At 47.5% G+C, this 27,472-nt stretch overlaps 1 protein-coding gene across 2 annotated transcripts in view; it reads right to left on the reverse strand.

Moving 5' to 3' along the window:
- Positions 1-27,472, reverse strand: part of LOC146816514 (uncharacterized) — a 452,270-nt gene that overhangs the window by 21,036 nt on the left and 403,762 nt on the right. The gene's annotated exons all lie outside the window — the stretch shown is intronic.

The following is a 27,472-nucleotide window of genomic DNA, read 5'->3' on the forward strand; positions in this document are numbered from 1 at the left end:
GTAGAAGTCAAGTGTCAGTGCGTTTAGGCCAGCACAGTCAAATGTTACATCATCGGATCAATTCTCAGCTTGAGACAGGTGTTGTGCCGTGGTGTCTGAAGTGAAGCGTGGAAGGAGGAAGGCAAGCTGAAGCGCAGCATTTGGAACTTTAATACCCGCAACTTTCAAGTGAATGATTTTAAATTTATGCCCCTGACTCCAGGGGTCTAGGCACACACTTGCTTGAAGATTAATTTTCAGTGACAGCCGGCGGCAGCCAGCAGGAGCTGCATTTCCGCGTTACATGCCGGTCGCCTGGCTTGTCTCAGTTTCTCTGCGCTGGTCCGCTCACATCAAGCTTGCTCGGGCCAGCTCAGCCACAGTCAGGGTCCAGTCCCGGTGCTGTCTGGGGCTGAGCTGTGACCAGGGCACCACAGTGTGAGTTAGTCCGTCCGGTGTTTAGCCACGGTGCGCCAGGCTAGGTCGGTGTCGGTCGTGACACGGGCCGTCCGCAGTATTTACCGCAGCACCGCAAGCTCATCACAGTAGCCTGCCCACACAGTATTCTAATTGAATTCAACAGCCGCCTGCTCGTGCCACAGGAAGGTAGCAGCCTTCGTAATGTAAACTACTCGCCCTATAACTGGGTGTCTCAGAACTCACTGACCTCACTCGTCATGTCTCAGAGGTACCCATTGGCAGGCATTGACTTTACCTCAGTGCTTCTGCTGCGCAGTGATTAAATCATCCAGTTTCAGTGTTACATTGTAGCATCGCGAGCTCAGCCGGCCCAGCCCCCAACCAGTCTGCCGAGCAGCGTAGCACACCACATGCTGCCTGTCTGTGCTACTGACTTATAAAAAGCAGGGCTCGGGCCGCAGCGCTTCACAGTCAGGCACAGGCACGAATATGCGCGATTCTGCATTTCAGTGTGGTGATGCGGGCCACCAAACTGAAATGCATTAGTCGAACGCCTGATGCGAGGCACTTGGCAGGGCTGGCTCCAGAGGGGCACCCTCCGGCACTATGCACAGGTGGCCAGCCCTTGGCCCGAGAACTCCTGACTATATATATATATATATATATATATATATATATATATATATATATATATATATATATATATATATATTAATATGCTGCACTGTTTGGAACAAAAACTCTGTTTGACCTGCTTTCCGGACGGTTGGGATTTTTATCGTGCTACGAAGTGGCATGGTTCTTTGTATGGACAAAATGTTAACATCATCACCATCCTCCGACATGATGTGTGCCAGGTGGGGCACAAGAAACACTGGGGCGCAGGAGGAGCCATGGGGTGCAGGAAGCAGGCCGCAAATGATCTCATACACCATAGGGTTATTGTGCCACAGCCATCTCTTTCTTTTGTGGCCTTTGGTAGATATCATTCGCACCTTCTAGCAGTTGGCGAAGAAAAAAGCAGAGCTCAGCTGCAGACAGGAGCAGCTCTTGGCCTAAAGTGAAAAAGCACAGGCATGCAAAGGGTTTAGAAACCTGATGCAAAGGCTTATTGGAAGATCAAGCTGCCATTGTCTGATTAGCAATTTCTAATCTGTTTTTAGGTCACCGCTATTGAATACACCACATTATTCATACACACATGATCAAGGCAGCGAAGGCACTATAACTGCATTATAGAAAAAAACATGTAGAGTCAGTCTGCATTTGGTGTTAACGTGCACAAACGAATGGGAACTAAAATGTATGACAAATTTATTTATTTCAGAAATGTATTAACGTAAATATATTAAAATAAATAAAATCAAATATATTACCACAAATAAAATAACAGTTGTTCTCTTCCAAATTGGAAAATAAAACATATAAACTTAACCTGGATAACTGTTGCAGGAACTGCAAACATGTACAGTCTTGCTTAAATTTAACACTCACATTCTTCAATGAGTAGTAGTTTTATACAGTTTTTGTTCACTGGTTAGTGTACTGATCTCGAAAAAGGAACTGTAAACGTCTGTAGTCTTGTGAAAATGTATCAATTACTTTGTCAATCAGCTGTTTGTTTTCATCAATTTTTGCTCGATGTATGCTCATCCTGCACAAACCCGATAAGCGATCTGCCATGGTCGACCTCAACCAGGTTTTCACCATTCTCATTGTGCTGAAAGACCTTTCCACTGTGCAAGTGGTCACTGGTAATGTGAGAGCGATGAGAATTGCTTGCTGGGCTGATGGAAATAAAGCTGTGTGGTTTAGCAAATCCAGAAATCCGTTGTCAAACTGCTCATCCTTCGTTGACCAGACCTGAAACCATGTGACTGCTTTGGCTTCCAATGACGTAAATTTCTCTGATGTTTGCAATATGGCATTTGTATTGCTCTAGTTCATTTTTGCCATATGTTTTGGGTAAAGTGAGAACAAACTCAAATTTTTCTTGTTTTCATTGCCAAACCGTCTTTCTAATGATGTAATGATAGAGTCCATGTATGGCACACAGATAGATTGGCGATAGTATTCTTCCACAGAAGAGGAACCAAAATTAGAACAAAATACTTGCTGGCCACACTGTCTGGGAACACAAAGTTCGATGTTCAGTTTTTCTGCCAGTGTTTGAACTTTAGTTAAAATGTCCTTAAATTGCTCTTCTGCTTTTTGTCTGTGATCAGGGAACACAGTCAGAAAGGTCTTGCACGGGATCACACACCTTGAGGATATCAAGATGAACAGCTTGGAGAGCCTGGCTTACAGATTCCAATCTTGAGGAGTAATCTGAAATTACGGACAAGCAAAAGAGAAAGCTCACTGTGCTGGAGGAACATTGCAATTGATATGCATCCTATCGTGTTTTCCCTTATGCTGTAATGCCCAATAAGCTTAATTGCTTAAAAATCTCTTCAAAGTGTGAGCTAAAAATTCGAATGATCTTGTATTTTGCTGTCCGTCGTGTTTCACTCAGCAATGGCAGATTAGGAATAAGAGATCTTCTTTTTGGACTCTCTCGGAAAAACTTGAGGATGGCTGTCAGTGTGCCAATAGAATTCCGTATATCAGGAACAGCATTCAGGTCATTAACAACCAAATTAAGTTTATGTGCAGCACAGTGAGCAAAAGTAGCTTTAGGATATTTCATCTTTATTATGGTTTGAACGCCACCTTCCTTTCCTGCCATTGTAGAGCATCCATCATATCCTTGGCCATGGAGTTTTTCTAAGTTTAATCCAAATTTAGAACATGTATCCATAATCATATTTGCAATTGAGATAGCATCCATTTATTTTAAGGTTGCAAATCCAAGGAATTCTTCTCTGATGACAGCTACGGTGCTACTTGTCGTGTCTACAAAACGTACTCCAAGTGACATCTATTCTTTTCCGGATATGTCAGCACTTTCATTAGCAATGATTGAAAATCCATTTGACCTATTGACTAAGGATACTAGATCTTCTCTTAATGTTTCTTTACATAGTGTAAAGAGTTCATGTTCAACTCGAACAGATGCATAACATGCATTAACTGGTGCATTTCCCAGATGGTTCTTTACGGTGACATTTCCTGTTTCAATGCGAAATTGGTACAGACTTTGCACCTTTCCGGATGTACTTTTTTTCTCACGTAAAGCAATGTCATGTGTGCCACACAATAAGATAGTAGACAAAATTAGAAATAACATTTTCCGATTTTCTTCAACATGCCTTTTCAAAGAGTTGTCTATTTGGCAAACAATACTTGTTTCCGGTTTCTTTCTGATCGCCAAAATTGTGCGTTTTTATGCCACGACGATAAGACATGCTTGCGTGCACTTTCATGGAAGTCTTTATATTTAGTGAAAGACCGTTATGAATGCTCCTTGTATCCCAGGATGAACTGGCTGTGGAAAAACTGTGCAGAACGCGCACATTGCACCTTTCAGTTGGGGAGAGTAGCTAAGCCATGGTGAACATTGATTAATCCACACATGACGGAAACAGCGTGTTCCACCTGAATCTTTCTTGAAGTCATACATTTCTGGTTGAGTATACCTATTTATTAGAAGATTGTATTTGACATTGTCTGTTAGTTTTTTTGCTAAACTAAAATACAATCCAATATCATTTACAGGAGCATCAACATCATGGCTACATTCTGTTGGAGCTGAAAGTGGACCTGCAGAACTGCTCGTGCTGGGCTCTTCTGCCTCCTCCTGTTCATCATCTCTAGATTCTTTTCTTGGTTCCGTAATATCAGCTTCTACATCATCCAATTTTCTTTTGGAATTTTTTTTTCGGATGTCCATTTCTAAAAAGAAATGGGGATCATTAAATACTCTGCTCATCACCAGGCTCGCTGTATTGAATACACTGAGTTGTAGAGGAGCTACATGGAGTTTTAAATTCCCTTTGAATTTCTCCGGCAGGGGGAACCAGGTTGCCTTGCATAATTATACAGGCAAGATGAGATTTGTGTACGTTTAATAACTCACCTAAAATGCACTATTTATTGAATACATACAGCCCTGTATGCAGAAACAAAGTTGAAAAATGAAAGTGTTTGTAGATATATGTACCCGCACTGATGCACACACACATTATATAGACAATGGCAGCAGATTTTAAGAGATGCACACACAAAGATTCTGGTGTTTTTACAGAAATCTGACATTTGCGATGCACACAAATATATGTCCATACATGCTTGGGCATGTATGGTTATGTATGCCGGCCTCCTTCTGCACACGCTCACACACCCACAAACCAAATGCATGCATTAACTTATTTATGCAAACTTTAAAAAGTCTCTTCTAAATTGTACATATATTTCATGATCTGTTACTCCTCGTCCATAGAATCTTTCCTATTCCAACACCCTCATGCCCACCCCTCTGTAATAGGTCAGAATCATTACACACACAATGGGACAGGCCATATCATCCTCAAAAGGATGAATGCAAGTGGTGACCCACTGGAGTTTGAATGCTATATGTAACTTACACTAAGGTCTTTGTGGTATGACCATTAACACACTCTGTTCTATATATAAGAGTCAGAAACTGCTAGACTGCATTGCGCACACACAAAATGTGGTTGCACGAACCTAAATCAGAGCCAAAGCTGAAAGCTTACCCCAAATAAATCCCATAGAAGGTTCCATTTGAACCACAGCTTCACTTAGTTTCACAAAGCACAGAAAGCAGCCTGCAGGATTCTGTACCTCGGCAGCAGACAGCCTCCAGTTTTCTCAGTCCAACACCCTTTGCAAGTATGGATGACCTAGCTCCTAGCGGCGATCCGCATTAAAAGCGCATGACACACGAAAGTGCAGCCTGCCACTTTGTGCTGCTGCGTCCCTGCACAGAGAACCACTAGCTGCTAAATAACCACACAAATAATAAAAAATAATAACCCTTGAAGTTCTCTTTGCGGAAGGACACTGCATTCCACACTGCACTGGGAAGTAAGGCATTCGGGACATGTATGTCACTGCAGCAGTGTCCAGACGATTACCCAGTATCTGCTACAGATGAGGTACCTACATCTGGCTATCTGTGGAGCACTGCACCTCCCTGACTCTTCCTGGCACTAGCTGCAGAAACAACAGAAACACAATACGATCAGGCTCTACACTCTGTCGGACCGAAGCGTGTTCTCAGTGGTCAAAGTGGGGGGTGGGGGGGAAAGTAGGGGAACTGTGGGCACAGAATCAGAGGGCGTGAATAAGCAGAGGATTGGGTCAGTGGGCATAGTCAGAAGTGTGGCTAGAAAAAGCAAAACATCCCAATTATTATTTGTTTGGCATTTCACTGACCAGTTACAGCTTATTACGTAGTTTGACTCAACCAATGGATACACATGTTTATTTAAGGCTTAATATGAGTTACTGACATTACAATACATTCACAATGTGGGATAAGTTTCCAATCACAGAATGTCATAAATACGCTTAAAACTGGAATCACAAGCCATTTGTTATCAAAACGTTTCCCTTTTCCCACAAGAACAGTTCAAACATGAATGACAAAATATTGTAGTTTGCAAATGTTTTCCACATAATTATGGCTCTGCCATACTTGCCCCATAATACATCATCTGTTGCATAATCTGACAATTCTAACTAAAAATTGTTTGTAGCTCAAATGCATCAAAAATTACTAAAACATGTGACTTGTGTTGCTGCGAAGTGGAGACCCTTTGCAAATGTTGACTGGTCACCTTTCTCACTGCTGCATTTTCATATTACACTGGTACGGAGGCTAAATGTTTGCAAAGACTGTTAGTATGTGTAAGAATGTCAAACTAATAAAGCATCAGAAAATGTACCGAATTACGCTGCAGCCCTTTTTTTGCTGCATAATTTAGTTAACACTGCAACACAATTTTGTCCTCCATTGCTGCATAATTCTGTGGTCCCAAAGCCGACAGTGCATGTTAAAAGTGCTTGTGCATGAAGCAGAGAGACCTTATAGCTTGCAAACTTAGTTTGGTGTGCGTGCAAATCCTGCATTGCCGATCCCTGGTGAGTTACACTACTTCTGCAGAAACAAGGCGAACGGAGGTACCAATGGGTGAGGCGGACTAGCCTCAGGGTCCTATGACCTCAGTGACAGAGTCACTATTGCACTAGGGCAGGGGTACTCACAAACTTTCTGTCGGGGGCCAAAATTACAGTGTGGTTAGTGGCCGAGGGCCGCACTGGTAGGGGTGGAGTCAGTGGGGGCGGGATCAGTGGGGGGCGGAGCTAGAGTAAAAAAAAATCTTTCAAAACATCTGTCTCCCTCTCTCTCTGTCTCTCTCCGTCTCTCTCCGTCTCTCTCCCTCTCCCTCTGTCCTCCGTCTCCCTCCCTCCGTCTCCCTCCCTCCTCCGTCTCCCTCCCTCCCTCTTCCGTCTCCCTCCCTCCCTCTCTCTCTCCCTCCCTCTCTCCCTCTCCTTCCCTCTCAGTCTCCCTCCGTCCTCCGTCTCCCTCTGTCCTCCGTCTCCCTCCCTCCGTCTCCCTCCCTCCTCCGTCTCCCTCCCTCCCTCCTCTGTCTCCCTCCCTCTTTCCCTCTCTCTCTCTCCCTCCCTCTCTCCCTCTCCTTCCCTCTCAGTCTCCCTCTGTCCTCCGTCTCCCTCTCTCTCTCTCCCTGTCTCCCTCCCTCCCTCCCTCTCTCTCCCCGTCTCCCTCCCTCCCTCTCTCTGTCTCCCTCCCTCCCTCTCTCTCCCCGTCTCCCTCCCTCCCTCCCGCTCTCTCCCTGTCTCCCTCCCTCCCTCTCTCTCCCTGTCTCCCTCCCTCCCTCTCTCCCTCCCTCTCTCTCCCTGTCTCCCTCCCTCTCTCTGTCTCCCTCCCTCCCTCTCTCTCCATGTCTCCCTCCCTCTCTCTCCCTGTCTCCCTCCCTCCCTCTCTCTCCCTGTCTCCCTCCCTCCCTCTCTCTCCCTGTCTCCCTCCCTCCCTCTCTCTCCCTGTCTCCCTACCTCCCTCTCTCTCCCTGTCTCCCTACCTCCCTCTCTCTCCCCGTCTCCCTCCCTCCCTCTCCCTCCCCGTCTCCCTCTCTCTCCCCGTCTCCCTCCCTCCCTCCCTTCCCCGTCTCCCTGTCTCCCTCCCTCCCTCCCTCTCCCAGTCTCCCTCCCTCCCTCCCTCTCCCAGTCTCCCTCCCTCCCTCCCTCTCCCAGTCTCCCTCCCTCCCTCCCTCTCCCAGTCTCCCTCCCTCCCTCCCTCTCCCCGTCTCCCTCCCTCCCTCTCCCCGTCTCCCTCCCTCCCTCTCCCCGTCTCCCTCCCTCCCTCCCTCCCTCCCTCCCTCTCTCTCCCTGTCTCCCTCCCTCACTCTCTCCCTCCCTCTCTCTCCCTGTCTCCCTCCCTCTCTCTCCCTGTCTCCCTCCCTCCCTCTCTCTCTCTCTCCCTGTCTCCCTCCCTCCCTCTCTCTCCATGTCTCCCTCCCTCCCTCTCTCTCCCTGTCTCCCTCCCTCCCTCCCTCTCTCTCCCGGTCTCCCTCCCTCCCTTTCTCTCCCGGTCTCCCTCCCTCCCTCCCTCCGTCCGTCTCCCTCCCTCCTCCGTCTCCCTCCCTCCTCCGTCTCCCTCCGTCCTCCGTCTCCCTCCGTCCTCCGTCCTCCGTCTCCCTCCCTCCTCCGTCTCCCTCCCTCCTCCGTCTCCCTCCCTCCTCCGTCTCCCTCCGTCCTCTGTCTCCCTCCCTCCCTCTCTCCCTCCCTCCCTGTCTCCCTCCCTCTCTCTCTCTCCCTCTCTCTCCCTCCCTCTCTCTCCCTCTCTCCCTCCTCCGTCTCCCTCCTTCCTCCGTCTCCCTCTCTCCTCCGTCTCCCCCCCCCCCTCCCTCTCTCCCTCCCTCTGAAAGAAAATCGGGAGAATGGGGCCTTGAGTCGGGTTACTGTCATGTATGGGCGTTGGAGGTGTGCTGCTGCAGAATCCGACATTTGAAACGCAAAATGCACGTTTTTTTCCCTTACCTTTCAGAAGCATTGAGCGCAGTGGCAGGCAGAGAGAGGGTGATGCAAGTGTTGTGCACTGGCCTGGCAGGTTGCCGGCAGTGCATACAACCCCCCCCCCTCTCCCCGGCGGGCTGAAACAGCTTCCAGGTACACACACAGCCGCCCCATAGTACTTCACAGGTCTTTAAAAGACCATTCGCTTGTTGATGAGGCTTTGTTTTGCTTTTTCACCCTTTCTAGAGCCCCTGCATCGCCACTCTGATTATTGCTGGAAGAATTAGCACTCTACACAATACAAGCCCTGTCAGCTGAAACCCCCCGAGGAATCGGGTTTTTGCTTGCAGGAATCGGGAGGCGGGAGAATAGCCTTGAAATCGGTAGTCTCCCGCCTGAATGGGGAGGGTTGGCATGTCTGGGTACGATGTCTGCAAGGTCCGCGGTCCGCCAAGAAAGGCTTGCCGGGCCGCTGGCGACCCGCGGGCCATTCTATGAGTATCCCTGCACTAGGGTGTGCCGCTTCGTAGGCCTGCCCACAAGACTGAAGGTGAACTTCGGTATGGATTATGGTGGACAGGCCTTCAAGGTTAACCCACACTTGACACTACTAGGGTCCACCTGCTGGTGCTAAGACACCAGGGATTCTAAGGTCTAGCGGGCCTTCTAAGGTCTAGCATGGGAATGTGCTCCCTCAGGAGAGAAGGCTGAACCTGGTTCCCCAGTTCCGAATTAGGCAGCTCTGGCCATAGTGCCACATCTTCTCCCCCACTGAACACCATACTCTTCCACTAAAAAACTCGCACTGCCTTTAGATGTAATCCAATTGTGTCCCGTTTTAAACGCTTGGAAGCAACTCAATTCAAATTATGCACTGGACAAGATAATATTCTGTCTGTAAAAACAACAACAACCTCCTGGAAAAAGCAAACACTCACAGGGAATGCAAGACTAAGACAGTATGTGAAATGTAAGCAGGAACAGCATGCTTACCTTAATGCTTGTGCACTCGTTATTCAGAAATCAATGAGTGTTTTTGCCTGAAAAGCTAAGGGCATGACTACAGGGCCCGGAAGGGACCCGGTTCAGTGGCCATTGCTTAAATCCTTACAAAACATAAGGAGTATGGTTTTAAAAGACCACATTCATGAACATAAAGCGGCAGTACACTACACATTTCATAAACTACTAAAAGGAAAACAGCTGATAAGGATCACATGAAACATTTTCTACACCACGCATCAAACCGATATCGCAGTACCTCCAGGAATGGTGAACTTCCTCACCTGAGCAAAAAAATGCAATTCAAAGACGAGAAGAAGTGAAAGTAGTGCTGCCTTCACTGGGAAAGGCTGTTGGCGCTAAGGTGTTTGGGTGTGAATAACACCAATCTGGCAACTTGTTGACCACTCTGTCTTGCTTTAAATTCTTTAGTTATTTATTTTTCGTATTTTTAACTTTTTTTTCACTCCATTCCGAGGCTGCACTTTGGATTAGAAAACGTCAGAAAAAGACATTTCCACCAAAAGTATTACTTCCTTTTTAGATCGATTTCACAGGGGCACGAATTAAGCAAAGGAGAGGAAAGAGAGGGTAAGAGGCAGTTCTTGGAGTCACGGTTTTCAGTGAGGAGCTAGACAGACAGAAACATAGGAGAGGTTATGACTTACTTCAAGCTGTGGGAGCAGGCATGCCCGGACCTTCTCTCTTGATCTTGCCGTTCAAGAACAGTTTTCCCGCTCCTAATATTGACGGCCCTGCAAACAAACACCACTGTGGGGCTGTGTCCATACGCGCGGTTCTTTACAGCGCAAGATAGGTAGCGCAGCACTCCGTCATGATAGGGATTTGGTGCTGCTGGCCTAAAATATATAATGAAGAGGCCTGCTCACAAAATTAAAAGACCCATCCATTCTTATAATGGAAATAAAAATGGAAAATGCCACACAATTAGATTTTAAAACACACCACCACGGCACCAGTACGGCGGGCCAGGTGATGGGGGTGGGGGGAGGTCAAGCGCCCATCCTCTCCCCCCACCCCTGCCCCCCCCCGCGGACGCCCATGGTTCTTTGATGGAGGCAGTGACGTCGCCAAAAAAGCCCTAACCCACTAGGATGGGCGCTCTCCTCATCACACCTCGTTTGGATTTATGATCTGGAGATGCCCGCTGGCTGCCCACAAGATGCACTATTAAATTTGTTCTGCGGCGCCGCCATTGAAACTGGAGGCTCCGCCACCGGCTCGAAGGGCGGCCTGCTGGCCAAAGATTTCTAGAAAATTACGCGGCAGCCAGGGTATGTGGGGGTCGATATTGCCCTACACGTCGGAAAGAGAACATGTAACAAGCATTGGCATAGCCAATAGGTCTCGCCATTGGGACCTTATAAGTGTTTAGCCATGCAACAGTTGCATAACTAAATACTTATAAGGTTCCAAAAGCGAGACCTATTGGCTATGCCAAGCGGCCGTGCAAGTGATCGCGATCAAAGCGGCTGTGCGGCCGCGAAAGTGAAAGTAATCGCGGAAAAGCGTGGCGCGCGCGCCCACGCACGTGCGCTGTGGCTCTAGGCTGGTCTTGGTAGCACTTTTTGGAGCCCTCTCAAAAAGTCTCGCCAGACCAGCGCATGCGCTGGGTCAGGAGAGACCTAAAAACGACAAGCAGCCTGGCAGGTACGGAAATGTAAATAACTATATCGACGGGAATCAGTGTTCTAGACATATAAATGGAACACATTTGACACCGGCACTACATGGAATGGAATGACTTCTTTGAGGCAATGAAAGTGGTGGTAAATTAGTTTTCTTATTTATGAATCTGTATATGAGATCCTAAGTTCTGTATTTGAGGAGGACATATTTAGCTGAAAAAACACAGTTGCAAAGCATGACGTACGTTGTAGTCCGGACACTAATGAAACTAGGAATAGGATCAGAATGTCACAAACTTGGATATTGCTTAAAAAAAACTTATTGCACATAGCAATGGATAACATGAAAGTACTTTGTGTAAACAGTTATTCTGATCCAGAACTTTAAGCAGCACGCATGAAACTGAGGTGCTGGTACATCTACAAACATAGCACTTATGACCTTGTGTCTCTCCTCACGGTTTACCACCTCAGTGTATTTAAAACGCGAACAGTGGACATCCGCTGTTGTTGCATATGAGTAAGAACCCGGGAGGGTCGAAACGCGTAATGCTGCACTGTTTGGAATAACTCTGGTTGACCCTCTTTCGGGATGGGTGGGCTTTTTATCGTGCTATGGAGTGGCATGTTTCTTTGATGGAATATATACACACACACACATATATACACACACACACACACACACATACATACATATACACATATATATCACACACACACACACACACACACACACACATACATACATATATACACACATACATACACACACAACCCCCCCCCATTGTTGAGTGTGTTCACAGCCAACGATTTAGAAGACGGAAAGCCTTCATTGGGTCATGATTCCCCGCTTCTCCTACAATAGTAAAAAAATACCATCTTGCTCTCTGCATTTGTGCATATACAGCTTACACCATGCTGTTCGTGTGCACTGCTTCTACCCACATGCATATATTAAGACAGCATAAGAGTGAGATACTGTAAGATTAGGGGGTGAGGGAAAACAGACGAGGTTGGCTCCTTAAGTGAAAGAAACCTCTGGGTGCCTACATATTTCTTTTTACAAGTTAAGCACAATGGAAACTAATAATTGATTATCAGTGTAATGCCAAAATTACTTAAATTGCTTAGTATTGCAATTATTTTCAAATTCCTGAACTAATAGATTGCAAACTAATTTAAATGCCTATGATCTCTGCCGCCGCGCACACGTCACCCTGAACCACCTTTATGCTACTAACTTCACGGTTACTAGGTCTCTCACAAAACAGTAGTCTGCCTTCTGTTCTTGCGCCGTGTTCTCTGTGCGTTTATCCAACTTGCCTCGGCTTTCACGTTGCATTTTGTGCTCGCTGGACACATTTATTCATGCGGAATAGGAAAGCCTCAGCTGGACCACTGGGTGACTCGAGCTAGGGGTATTCTGAGTCCTCTTCAGATGCCCACTAGTTAGCAAATCCTGATGCTTATCTGGGCACCAGGAATGCACATTCTCGAACTGTGTATCTAAAAAATGTGTATTCCTTATTTTATGCTGAGGAATACTGCTACCTAGACAATATGACAGACTACTGAACTCACGGGGCAATTCTCAAACGATTAATTAAACAGAACCAAAGCTCAGAGCACAATCTCATTTCATAGGCCCACAGCATGAAGAAGGGCTCAAGGAGATGGTCCTGGTCCCGAAGACCCAGAAGATGAAGTTCTACTAGGGCAAAACCATGGGATTTGACCTTTGCACTGTAGTAATACAGGACTTAATCTCTCTTTATTACTACAATTATTACAATAGCATGTTTTAATTAGGCCAAATTCGTTTTCACAGGCATGGCCTAATGTCTATGCCTTCCAAATATAGACTATTTATAAAACCTGCACCCTGCTGTTGTCCCCCCAGATTACATCTCTTGGATACACACAGCCGGCTCTGGGTGCAGGGCATGGCTTATGGCCGCACACAGCAGGCTCTGGGTACAAGGCATGGCTTATGGCCGCACACAGCAGGCTCTGGGTACAAGGCATGGCTTATGGCCGCACACAGCAGGCCCTGGCTACAAGGCATGGCTTATGGCCGCACACAGCAGGCTCTGGGTACAAGGCAGGACGTATGGCTGCACACAACAGGCCCTGACTACAAGGCATGGCTTATGGTCACACACAGCAGGTTTTGGGTGCAAGGCATGGATTCTGGCTGCACACAGCAGGCTCTGGGTGACAGGTATGGCTTATGGCCACACACACCAGGCTCTGAGAGCAAGGCATGGCTTAAGGCTGCGCACAGCAGATTCTGGGTGAAAGGTATGGCTTATGGCCGCACACAGCAGGCTCTGGGTACAAGGCATGGCTTAAGGCTGCGCACAGCAGGCTCTGGGTGAAAGGTATGGCTTATGGCTGCACACAGCAGGTTCTGGGTGGAAAGTATGGCTTATGGCTGCACACAGCAGGTTCTGGGTGGAAAGTATGGCTTATGGCCACACACAGAAGGCTCTGGGTACAAGGCATGGCTTATGGCTGCACACAGCAGATTCTGGGTGGAAGGTATGGCTTCACACAGCAGGCTCTGGGTGAAAGGTATGGCTTATGGCTGCACACAGCAGGCTCTGGGTGAAAGGTATGGCTTATGGCTGCACACAGCAGGCTCAGGGTACAAGGCATGACTTATGGCTGCATACACCAGGCTCTGGGTACAAGGCATGGCTTACGGCCTCACACAGCAGGCTCCGGATACAAGGCATGGCTTATGGCCGCACACAGCAAGCATGCTTTGGGTACAAGGCATGGCTTATGTCTGCACACAGCAGGCTCAGGGTACAAGGCATGGCTTATGGCTGCACACAGCAGGCTTTAGGTGAAAGGTATGGCTTATGGCTGCATACAGGAGGCTCTGGGTACAAGGCGTGGCTTATGGGCGCACGCAGCAGGCTCTGGGTACAGGACATGGCTTATGGCTGCACACAGCAGGCTTTGGGTGAGAGGTATGGCGTATGGCCGCACACAGCAAGCAGGCTTTGGGTACAAGGCATGGCTTATGGCCGCACACAGCAGGCTCTGGGTACAAGGCATGGCTTATGGCTGGGCACAGCAGGCTCTGGATGCAAGGCATGGCTTATGGCTGCACACAACAGGCCCTGGCTACAAGACATGGCTTATGGCTGCACACAGCAGGTTCTGGGTGGAAAGTATGGCTTATGGCCACACACAGAAGGCTCTGGGTACAAGGCATGGCTTATGGCTGCACACAGCAGATTCTGGGTGGAAGGTATGGCTTCACACAGCAGGCTCTGGGTGAAAGGTATGGCTTATGGCTGCACACAGCAGGCTCTGGGTGAAAGGTATGGCTTATGGCTGCACACAGCAGGCTCAGGGAACAAGGCATGACTTATGGCTGCATACACCAGGCTCTGGGTACAAGGCATGGCTTACGGCCTCACACAGCAGGCTCCGGATACAAGGCATGGCTTATGGCCGCACACAGCAAGCAGGCTTTGGGTACAAGGCATGGCTTATGTCTGCACACAGCAGGCTCAGGGTACAAGGCATGGCTTATGGCTGCACACAACAGGCTTTAGGTGAAAGGTATGGCTTATGGCTGCATACAGCAGGCTCTGGGTACAAGGCGTGGCTTATGGGCGCACGCAGCAGGCTCTGGGTACAGGACATGGCTTATGGCTGCACACAGCAGGCTTTGGGTGAGAGGTATGGCTTATGGCCGCACACAGCAAGCAGGCTTTGGGTACAAGGCATGGCTTATGGCCGCACACAGTAGGCTCTGGGTACAAGGCATGGCTTATGGCTGGGCACAGCAGGCTCTGGATGCAAGGCAGGACTTATGGCTGCACACAACAGGCCCTGGCTACAAGACATGGCTTATGGTCGCACACAGCAGGTTTTGGGTGCAAGGCATGGATTCTGGCTGCACACAGCAGGCTCTGGGTGAAAGGTATGGCTTATGGCTGCACACAGCAGGTTCTGGGTGGAAAGTATGGCTTATGGCTGCACACAGCAGGTTCTGGGTGGAAGGTATGGCTTATGGCCACACACAGACGGCTCTGGGTACAAGGCATGGCTTATGGCTGCACACAGCAGATTCTGGGTGGAAGGTATGGCTTCACACAGCAGGCTCTGGGTGAAAGGTATGGCTTATGGCTGCACACAGCAGGCTCTGGGTGAAAGGTATGGCTTCACACAGCAGGCTCTGGGTGAAAGGTATGGCTTATGGCTGCACACAGCAGGCTCTGGGTGAAAGGTATGGCTTGTGGCTGCACACAGCAGGCTCAGGGTACAAGGCATGACTTATGGCTGCACACACCAGGCTCTGGGTACAAGACATGGCTTACGGCCTCACACAGCAGGCTTTAGGTGAAAGGTATGGCTTATGGCTGCATACAGCAGGCTCTGGGTACAAGGCGTGGCTTATGGGCGCACGCAGCAGGCTCTGGGTACAGGACATGGCTTTTGGCTGCACACAGCAGGCTTTGGGTGAAAGGTATGGCTTATGGCCGCACACAGCAAGCAGGCTTTGGGTACAAGGCATGGCTTATGTCCGCATACAGCAGGCTCTGGGTACAAGGCATGGCTTATGGCTGCACACAGCAGGCTTTAGGTGAAAGGTATGGCTTATGGCTGCATACAGCAGGCTCTGGGTACAAGGCATGGCTTATGGCCGCACACAGCAGGCTCTGGGTACAAGGCATGTCTTATGGCCGCACACAAAAGGCTCTGGATACAAGGCATGGCTTATGCCCGCACACAGAAGGCTCTGGGTACAAGATATGGCTTATGGTCACACACAAGGCTCTGGGTACAAGGGATGGCTTATGGTCGCACGCAGCAGGCTCTGGGTACAGGACATGGCTTATGGCTGCACACAGCAGGCTTTGGGTGAAAGGTATGGCTTATGGCCGCACACAGCAAGCAGGCTTTGGGTACAAGGCATGGCTTATGTCCGCATACAGCAGGCTCTGGGTACAAGGCATGGCTTATGGCTGCACACAGCAGGCTCTGGGTACAAGGCATGTCTTATGGCCGCACACAAAAGGCTCTGGATACAAGGCATGGCTTATGCCCGCACACAGAAGGCTCTGGGTACAAGATATGGCTTATGGTCACACACAAGGCTCTGGGTAGAAGGGATGGCTTATGGTCGCACGCAGCAGGCTCTGGGTACAAGACATGGCTTATGGCTGCACACAGCAGGCTTTGGGTGAAAGGTATGGCTTATGGCTGCACACAGCAGGCTTTGGGTGAAAGGTATGGCTTATGGCTGCACACAGCAGGCTCTTGGTACAAGGTATGGCTTATGGCCGCACAGAGAAGGCTCTGGGTACAAGGCATGGCTTACGGCCTCACACAGCAGGCTCTTGGTACAAGGTATGGCTTATGGCTGCACACAGCAGGCTCTGGGTACAAGGCATGGCTTATGGCCGCACACAGCAGGCTCTGGGTAGAAGACATGGCTTATGGCTGCACACAGCAGGCTCTGGGTACACGACATGGCTTATGGCTGCACACAGCAGGCTCTGTGTACTAAGCATGGCTTATGGCCGCACACAACAGGCTCTGGGTACAAGGCATGGCTTATGGCCACACACAGCAGTCTCTGGGTACAAGACATCGCCGATGGCCGCACACAGAAGGCTCTGGGTACAAGACATGGCTTATGGCCGCACACAGAAGGCTCTGGGTACAAGACATGGCTTATGGCCGCACACAGAAGGCTCTGGGTACAAGACATGTCTTATGGCCGCACACAGAAGGCTCTGGGTACAAGACATGGCTATTGACCACACACAGAAGGCTCTGGGTACAAGACATGGCTATTGACCACACACAGAAGGCTCTGAGTGAAAGGTTTGGCTTATACACACAGAAGGCCCTGGGTACAAGACATGGCTTTTGACAGCACACAGCAGGCTCTGAGTGAAAGGTCTGGCTTATGGCCGCACACAGCAGGCTCTGGGTACAAGACATGGTTTATGGCAGCACATAGAAGGCTGTGGGTACATGGCATGGCTTATGGACGTACACAGAAGGCTATGGATCAAAGGCATGGCTTATGGCCGCACACAGAAGGCTGTGGGTACAAGGGATGGCTTATGGCCGCACACAGAAGGCTGTGGGTACAAGGCATGGCTTATGGCCACACACAGAAGGCTGTGGGTACAAGGCATGGCTTATGGCCACACACAGTAGGCTCGGGGTACAAGACGTGCCTTATGGTTGTACAAACAGGCTGTGTATGGACTTCTGTCATTGCAGCCACTGATGTTGGTGCAAGAGATAGAACTGACCCTTTCTGCTGCATTGTGACTTACACACGTGTGTGCATCCCTTGTCGTAGTGAATATGATTTCACTGTGTACTGGAAAGGGGTAAAGAAATGCACGGCCCTGATGTTGAACTGTGGGCCCTACTTGCAAATCCTTGGTGCGGTTAAGAATAAAATGTACAGTGTCTGCCAAATTATTACTTGGAATCGAATGAGAGGGTGGCATCCAAAATTCAACTTAAGTGGACAGTCAGCTACACTCCGAGCTTGGCAGTGCTTCGCTCGTGTGTATTTTCCTTGTCTTGCAGAAAGGCACTATGTGTTCTCTGGGTTAATGTGCTTGCGGTGGTGATTATGAATCTTTAATTAGAGTCCGCGTGATCACTATTAAAGTGCAGAAGGGATTCAGGCTTTCCGCCACCGGCCTTGGATAGCAGCCTGTCACTTTACAAGAAAATCATGGACTATTTCATCACTTTCCAGAAGCTGCTCTTGTATGGTGGCCTCTGCCATTAGAGCAAACAGTCTTTTCACCTTTCAAAAATGAAAAGTAATCGATATAGGCCAATATAAATGCCAACAAAACCAATGTAGGTTGAAGACTCCCACTTTTAAAGCAAAAATAGCTTTAGCTTTCTCCTCCTAAAATTGCTTCCACTTCAATGTGGATTAATGGGGGAAATGCATGCCCCCAAATTATGCTTCAAAATCCTCCTCTTTCCTGCTTGTAGGTGTTGGCATGTTTGCACCAGCTTCAAAGAATATGAAATACACTATTTCAGATCTTAATTCCCTGCTTTTTCACAGTGCTTGATAATGCGGATTTGACCGTTTCATATGGAAATATCCGAGCCCGGCAATAGCAAACCTCCATAGCAGCCTCCGTCCTGCTACTCTTTTTAATCAATGTCAGAAACATCGAAGACCGAGTTGACCGCACCAGGATTCAAGCTTGTGCTCTGCAGTTTACACACACTGTGCTTAATTTGAGCCAGTAGTTGCCAGTGCCCGGCACTTGCACTTAATTGTCAACAATGGTGCTTTTGTTTGTCTGCCATAAGGTGGCACGGAGTGGCTTATTTAGAGATGACCACCACAGTTCATTATTAATTCAATATACATTACAAATGACTATCCTTAGAGCTTTCGGGCCTGAAATAGTCCAAATTGTCACACTTGTAGGAGTGTGATGGTTAGTAGTTGTGTTGTTACCATAATTAACAGCATAGCAGGGGCAGTGTGTGGTGCAGGCTGCAGTGGCCTCGTGATGATAGCCCTAGAACTTAAAAAAAAATAAAAAAAATTAAGCACTGCACACACAGCTCCAAAGTTGGCGCATTAACGCGCTAACCTATTCAGCAGGTGTTCTCACCACTTATTGCCACAAGATGTACGTCCTTCGAGCATTCCATGTCTGATGTGTGATATAAAAATAAAGTTAAAATCTAAGATGCAGCAGTCCCATGCCTGTCGGAAGCTTTTGTAGGGCCTTGGTCACAAACTTCATGCGGGGCCTCACAGATATTTCTCCGAGCCACTGGAGGCCTACATGGTTTAAAACAAACCATTCCCAGTGAAACATTTGCAGCGAGCGCCGTGATATAGCACCACCTGGTGGCAGTTCCTGCTACCTGTCTCATTGAAATATATCACAAACACATGCGTCTGGAATGTGGGTGGCATGGGGGCAGGGGGGTGGGGTTGCCCCCACTGGCCAGGTTTACCACCCATCCCCCGCAGGCGACGGGCCTGTGAACCTGTTTATGCCTGACCACGTGTCAGGCACTGCTTGATGCGGTGCGCGAGGCCGGCGTGGACCATGGGAGTGCCTTCCTTCCCGCCAGCCTCCCTGAAGCAGTACTACACTCTTTAAAAGGCTCATCGGCGGAACACCCGGGGTCTCTGATGCCTTGGCAGAGCTGTGCTTTCAGCATAAAGTTGTGGATCAAGTAATCACCCATTATGAATGCATTTTGGGATTATAGAACAGACCTGAACTGGTAAATGAAAAAGAATGCCTGTAGAATTGTCAAGAATATTTTGTATAATCACATTTAAAAACCTGTTTTCTCTAATAATCATTCTGAGACGATTTACATAGCTGTAGAACACTTTTCAACTGATTTCTTCCTGTGTTTGCTGTTTTAGGTTCCAGGAGGGAAAAATATCGGATTTCAATGCTTTTCCTCATATTTTTCTCGCATGGGCCTAAAGATACAGCCCAGTACAAAGAACACTTGGGAGATGGCTCAGCGAGCAGTGCAGGGACCCAAAGGCTCAGGGGTGTGGAATTTAATAAAATATCTACTTGTCCATGGGGCAGGTTGTTTAAAAAATCTACGTGTCCTGTAACAAAATCCACTTGTCCCTTTGGTGCCATGTAGTGCAGTGCCAAATTATGGCAGCAATCCCATTATATAAGAGCTCTGATATAGCCTCTCTGATCATGCCAGGGCTGATACCATAGTAGTGTTGGTATACTTGCAATCCCATTATGTTGCCACGTTTCCGCAGATCCACATACTGGGGCTGAAGGCAGTGGTAAGCAATAGCTCCAAGGTTAGAATGCCCTTTTGAGTCTGTGCAAACCAACTAACTTGCATGTTTTAAGGATGTTCAACAACTGTTCTCTAATCTTTTCCCATACGGAGAAATGTTGGAAATTTACTCCTGACAATGGCAGACATAAAACTTCTTCCAGAGTTGGGAAAAAAAGTGGTTGGGGGGAAAGGGGACTTGCAAACACTCAGATGGGCGCATGAGCAAATCTACACATGCATATTTGCCATGGGTGCACTTTTGAGACTTTCTTTAATAATTGGGCCCCTAATTTGGTCTGGCGTTGACCATGACCTTTTGCGTTTATTAAAATTCTGTCTCTCTCTCTGTATCGGCTGGCTTCACTGTGAGTAACCACATTCTGCTCTTTCACAAGGAGCATATTGGCACACAAAATTGTTTTGTTCAGTGACACTAACTACTGTGGCAGTGTGTGCTTTTTGAGACCAAAAATTATTTTTCCTTTTGCCAATGTTTGTTATAATGGTGAGGGCCCAGCAGCTCCCACACCAATAAGGTTTTACAAAACCCATGCCAGAACAATTCACACATTGACAACATTAAAAAGTTGACCACCAATTTCAGACCTACTGGCTTTGCCAATGCTTCTTTATTTTTGTTTCACATAATCTTCTTGAAACTGGGTACACTGATTTTCCATTATGAATATTTTTAGGAAATATTAGCATGCATCAACACATGTTACTAAATGATGCTGCAAAGAAATGATACCTGAAATTTTACAGTCGTTTAGCAAAATGTTTTTTTTCCCACTTTCATTTTTTATGAACATTTTATTTTGAAAGCAAAGAATCATCAATCTTGCTTTCAAGCTTCTACAAATATTTGCATCAAATCAGTGAGCATTCTGGAAGCATTATACATATCCTCATATTGCTAAACTTTGCAAACGTGTGAACACATTTTTATACTGGAACCACTGTCAGTAGTGCAGTCAGAGCTTACAACATTTACTTAGAGCGCTCACCCAAATAATAAAGGCTTTCAATTAATGAACCATAAATACAAGTTTGAAAAGCATTAACACATTGACACAAATATTACCTTAACTGCAGACAGTGCCCGTCCCTGATCCATAATGTGGTACTGCAAACTGGCAGCGAAAGGGTTTGTGCAACAGGGGGTTGGGCCTACTTGTCCCAAGGACAAAACACACAAAAACTTGTTGCCCTTGACCCCAAACAATATGTCCTGGGCGTCGGGCTATAGGAATTCCACATCCCTGAAAGGCTGCCTGGTTTTGATTGCACCTCTTCTTTCTTTCACCACTACACTCCCGGGATTGCTCACCTTGACTTTCTCTCTTTTTCACAGTTTTCTTACCTTTCTCTTCCTCTGGGATCAAGTCTGACGAGGATACACGTTACGGTCCCGAAAATTGAGGACCACCTGCAAGCACCGTCACAAATTAAGCATGAAGAGCAGCGGAGCAGAAATTCCAGAACAGTAAGTTAACATGCAAGCGGTACCGATCTTCAGCGCATGTGCGGATATGTGCTGTGCAAGTTGTGTTCTCCACAGATGGGGAAAGGAATTGGTAATGTTCTGGTGACGTAAATGAGCGAATGCGTGTAGCCACGCGGCACGCTCATATGGAGTACAATGGATACATGCTAACTGACCCGAGTCAGGCGGGAAACTCCCGATTATTGTGTCTCTTACCTAAAATCTCATCTTTAATGTAAATCAGTGGAGGAATACAATAGCCCCTAATTTTTTGGGGCCGAACTCTTATCACATTCAAAATGTTGGCATGTATTAACATGCTCAGGGCCACTTGAATTATGCGATCCTGCGGCCAAGGATTTTTTCGTAAAATAAAGGATTTGCCGCGTTTGCCACATAATCCATCATTGGCTGCATAATGAGCAGTTGTAAAAAAACAAGATACAAAAAAAAAAAAAAAAAAAAAAGGTTTCCAGCTCAAAAGATCAAAAGTTAGTAACGCGGCGATATTTGCTTGCCGCGTGTTGGAAGAGCCTTTGTCAATATCCTTTACACTGGTCATCTTTCAGTTGCTTATTTACTTATTTATTTGCATTTGGTTGTTGAACCGGGTGTGAAATATTTACTCAGACAGTATTACTGTGCACAAAAATTACAAAATAACGTACTATTAAAAAATATGCCGCATTATGCTGCATATTTGGCCTTTTCTTTCTGCATAATTTAGCCTAAACTGCTCCATAATTCTGTGCTGTCTTGCCGCATAATTCCAATGGCCCTGTTATACTAGACTATGGAATGGAAAGTTCGTTACGGTTAAGGGCAGACTGAAGAATACAGCGGTGGAACACACAGGAACACACGCTCACTGTTTAAGGTTTATATAATAAACTCGTTCAAGGAGTTAGCCGCTTGTTGACAGAATTGATCTTATTCAGAGTTTATTAAGTCTTGTAAGGCCCTACCTTTAATGGGCAATGGGAAAGTCCCGGCATGCATAGTGCTGTGGGCTCAAAAATCAGGGCTGGTGAAAGACCACTCATGACCTGGTGTCACTTGACAGGTATGGAGCCTGGGGCCCCGCCACACTGTGCCCCATTCTCATAAACAGGTTAAACGCGTGCTTAAAAGGACACCTCCGCTTTTATTAGTGAAACGCGGCCCACATGACATGAATCACTGGCGGTGGCCGCTCTGTGACGCAGCTGCGTCAACGGCTTTGATAAATCAATAAGCAATAAGTTACCCAGCAAAGCCTGGGCGATGCGGGCCACCGGCCTTGAGACAACACGCCAGGCTTAATGATGCTTGCTGCACAGAGACCCTCTTACGCGGAGAAATATGGCATGCTTGCGGGCGGCGCGCACACAAGAGGTAACACAGCAACACCAGTCATGCCCACGCGCACATAAATCAGCAGGGCTGCTCTTTAACGCGTCCCCGAGCACAGGAAAAATGCAAGCACCGAAGGCCGGCCAAGGACTGAAGGAAGCCGAACAAAGACCGTGGCACCGGCGAAATCCGTTCCGAAATGCCAGCCCGAGGGAGGCGTATGTGGAGGGCGATTTATTTTGCCCAGTCTGTTTGCAGAGTCAAAGGCCTCAAGTTACACAAATGATCGTGGCTCGAATCCAGTTCGAAAAAATAAAAACAAAATGAAGGCCAAAGCCGGTGTCTGCCTACCTCACACAAGCTGGTCAGAAACCGAGAGGCAGAAAACTCTGAAGCGGTCACAATTTTATGATGTAGACAGTTGCACTTATATACCCCTGACAAGGCAGCAAAATATGCAAGCGGATGGTAACACTACACTGCGGGCGAGTGCTTGGTTGATAAAATGTTGAACTGTGGTGTAGCCTGTGTGGAGGAGGGAGTAGCTTGGTTAGTAAGAATGTGTGTGTGGGAGGGGTGGGAGGGGGTGAGCTTCAGATTCTCCAACAATCAGTTTGTCATGTAACTTTAAGTAACATTATACGACAAGCTGGCAGGGGCGGCTCCCCTGCAATGGCGGAGGAGCGACGCCCCACTGCTTCAGAGCCAACAAGTGACAAATAAAACAATATTTTTTAGGACTTCGAAAGCAGAGTGTGTGTGTGTTTTTGTCTGCATCTATGCAAACATCCCTGGTTAAATTCGACAGACATCTCACCATACCCGACTGAAAGCACCTGGACCCAACCACTGATCAGAAAGTACATTTGTTAGCCCACATACTATTCGCATGCCCACTTTATAGTGCCCCAAGGTCGAGATGGTTAGCCCCTCTCTGTGAGAGCCGTGGTACTCGCTGCCATCAAGCAGCACTGCACATCTTAAAGTCCGATACCAGCCTGCTGATAGTATGCGCAGTTGCCAAGTTTTTAGGCAAGGTGGGGGCTATTCGAAGATCTTTTTAAAAAAAAACTGCTAATTGAGTACTTGAGGGGGAGTTTTTTTTTTTTTTTTTTAGAGTTTATTGATTTTATCTTTCATTATTTGGTTTTACCTTGCACAGCTTATTTATTTAATAGAATCTTAACGATTTTGTTTCCTTTTTTTGTAAACCTGATACTGTAAGCACCTTAACTTTATAGTACTGTATGCATTTGCACTTTTTTATGGTTTGAGGCCAGGGGGAACTTTGGCGGGGTTACCTGGATACTTACCTCATAGCTCTCTTGTAAAGTCATGGACAATAGAGTTACGTCATTGTTAGACTTGGGGGTTTCTAGTTGGCACAGGTATGCATTTGTGACAAATAGGGACCTCCTCCTCTAGTCAGGGTAAGGGGGGTACACTCCTAAAATAACCCCTGCTCATCCCCTTGGTAGCTTGGCATGAGCAGACAGGCTTATCTCAGAGGCAGTGTGTAAAGCATTTGTGAACAGATACAGTATTCAAGTGACAACACTACAAATGGACACCACACAGGTTTTATATAAAAAATAAGTGTTCTTTATATAGATTTACCACAAGACCATTAAACGACAAAAATACACAATACTGTTACTTTAGATGGTATAATTTTGCTTAGTTCTCCTAAGTTCTTAGATGCGACACTTCAAGTCAATGTACCTTTTAGATGCGACACGCAGGGCAACGGAAGTGTTGCAACGATGTTGATGCAATGAATTTTTTGGTACAAAGAAATAAAGACGCGAAGATCTTCCAGATGCGTTACGCTTCTCCGATGTTGCGAGAAGACTCGACGCTTCAGCTGCGACACACTTTACGCGATGAGACGACAGCGGCCTTGGCAGCGACACTCTTCTCCGACGTTTGCGAGACGCTTCCGCTCGATGCGATGTTGCAGCAGCGACACCCCTTTACGCGATGCGACGGCAGCAGCTCTCACTGCAGCACGCTTTTCCGTGGATGCGAGGCGCTTTTCTTGATGCGGTGCAATGCGACAACTACAATGGCGGCGATGGCGGCACGCTTCTTCCTCAATGCAAGATTTTTCTCTTGATGCGGTGCAATGCGTCAGCTACGATGGCGACACGCTTCTTCGGCATTGCGAGACACTTCCTGGATGATGCGAGACGCTTCTGCTCGATGCGATGCTGCAGCGGCGATACTTTACGAGATGCGACAACAACAGCTCCAACGGCGGCACGCTTCTCCTTCTTGAGTCGTGCTTCCAGCTCCTTGCGACACGCAGTCCCTCAGAAGGCCCAATAACAGCAACAGGCACTTCCAAAGAACTCTGGGGAGCTGGGGGGTGTAGTCTGTTGTTCCGGAGACTTCAGCAGGAGGCAAGCTCTATTCCAAGCCCTTGTAGATCCTTCACAAGTTGAGCAAAAGTACACACAAAGTTCCTTTCTCCTCTCTTTGGCAGTAAGGCAACCACTGCAGGCCATTCCCCCAGTTTCAGGGATAGTTTCCTCCTCAGCTTCTTCTGGTTCCTCCCTCAGCAGAGGCTCTTCTTATTTTCCCAAAGTGATCTAAATTCTTGGGATCAGGGTCCCAATATTTATACCCAGAAATCCTTTGTCCTCTGAAGGCAGAGGGGCCTTTGCCCAGTCCAAACCAGTTCCTGAGCACTATGTTTACCAGACTTCTCCTTTCCTTTCACAGTGCAGGGCAGAAACATTAGACGCCCCACAGGAGGTGGAGCCAGAATTGTGGAAGGCAGGCACAGCCCTATTCAGGGCCCAGGTGCAACTCCTCCCACCCATTTAGAGGCAGATCTCTCTATTCACCACTGGGGCACCTAACCCAGTCTCCTGGAATTCCCCAGCCCTGTCACTCAAACTCCAGACAAAGGAATACACACAACCTAGCAGAGGCAGGTTTGAATGGTTAGACAAGAAAATGCCTACTTTCTAAAATTGGCATTTTCAAACACAGAATGTTAAAACCAACTTCACTAAAAGATGTATTTTATCATCCTGAGTTCAGGCATACTAAATTCAAATTTCTACCATGTTACCTGAGTCAGTTAGGATTATAAGATGTAATAACCAAACAGCCCATTCTGGCCTATGGAGAACAGGTAGCCTTGCAATAGTGAAAAACGCCCCTGTGTGTGGATAGCCTTGTGGTGTTGGGCTCAGCAGCCTATGTTGCAATAAGAGCTGTGGAGCACAAGCGTGCAACTGAGGCAAGAGGAGTGAGTGACAGAACGCACGCACTTTTAGATTTGTTGTGTTCTGTGTCAGGTCGGTATGGTGTGGGTTAAGAGAGTGGCCTATGTGGGCAGTGTGTTGGCCTCCTATGTGGTTATTAGCGGAATGTACACCACACTGCGGCGATCATGTTGCCGCATCTATGTTTAGCATGGAATGTAGAGGTGGGCGGGACAAGAAATTAACAGGGAGAGCCGAGCCAAGGGTCCGGCTTGGACCTTAGAGCCCATGAAGGAGCCGAGCCCTGAAGATGCTTCCTATGTAAATCATACAGCAAAGATCATGCGGGGAAGCCGCTATTTATCAAGGTTTTCAGGTTTCACTTTGCACAAATCAGCCACTAAATGGGTATCTGTCTTTCCTTATGTTAAGATTTTGTTTTGATCGGTTTGTGCATTTTACTGCAGTTTTTATATAGCACGAACTTGACCCAAAGCACCAAGGTCACCATTCATTTTTTGTAGGCACAGAAAGATGAAGTGATTTGCCTAGAATCACAGAAAGACGCCGAGACTCAAACTTGGTTCCCCAGTACCAAAGTGGACAGTTCTGGTCATGAGGCCACATGCAGGGTACGGGGAGGTAGGCAGGCGGGCAGAAGCCACAGTAAAGCTCGGCTCATTGTGGGCTCGAGGTTTCATCTGGACCTCGAGCGGAGTCAGAGTCAGGCTTAAGGCTCGAGCCGGGCTCGGCTTTCAGTGGCTCGCCCATCTCTAGTGCAATGAAGTGGACCTGCCTAACCTCCTAGTGCAGGAATAGTTCAGGTCTTAGGCTGTTGGTTGTGTTTGAGGGGTGGAGTAGGGTCGCACAGGAATGCCCCCCATAAATGCTCTATAGACCCCACCATAAAGAAGGCAGCCCAAGGAACGAACTGGATAAAGGCAGTCACGGCAGATGCATCTAGTCCACCCACGAGTGGCAGGTGAGCAAGCCACAGACATGCACTAATATCGTTTATTTTCGTAATATATTTATCTGTTTTTAGGTTGAAAGATCTATTGTTGACAACACTGGTACTTACAGTGGGCTTTGTGCCAGCCCAGTGCTTACCACTGCTTGTCTTTTTTGTCTCATTTGCCTGCTGATAATTAAATTGCTTTCCTTCTTCTTATGTGTGTCCTTTCCCGGGAGCACGCCCATCCCAGGAAAGGACTTTTTTAAATTGGATGTATTGTATCCTTCTATAGCTGACATTCAGGGAACTACTTTTTTTCTTTTGCTTTTAGCACTCCATGGGAGTGCAGAGGTTTCCTTGCCCGCGTCAATGTGTGATGCTTCTCACATAGCACCCCATGATCTCCAGATCACGCTTCCAACCCCCAGCTCATCTGTCGCTTTCCTTTCCCCTCTACCTGCTCTGGAGCATCTTTCCTCTAACAAGCCTGTTTCCTGAATGGCCTCCCACCATGCCTGGTCTGCCTTGGTGAATGTCCTTCATGTTGAATAGAATCCTTGCATTTCTCTTTTCAGGATTACAATCAAATGAAAGAAAAATAAAAGCGGGTGGGCTATATTTAACGAGGTCCAGTATACAAGCCCTGAAGTAGTTATACGAGAAGGGTATACAGTTCCTCTAG

Source organism: Triturus cristatus, chromosome 6 (assembly GCF_964204655.1).
Source record: "Triturus cristatus chromosome 6, aTriCri1.1, whole genome shotgun sequence".
NCBI classification, from domain to species: domain Eukaryota; kingdom Metazoa; phylum Chordata; class Amphibia; order Caudata; family Salamandridae; genus Triturus; species Triturus cristatus.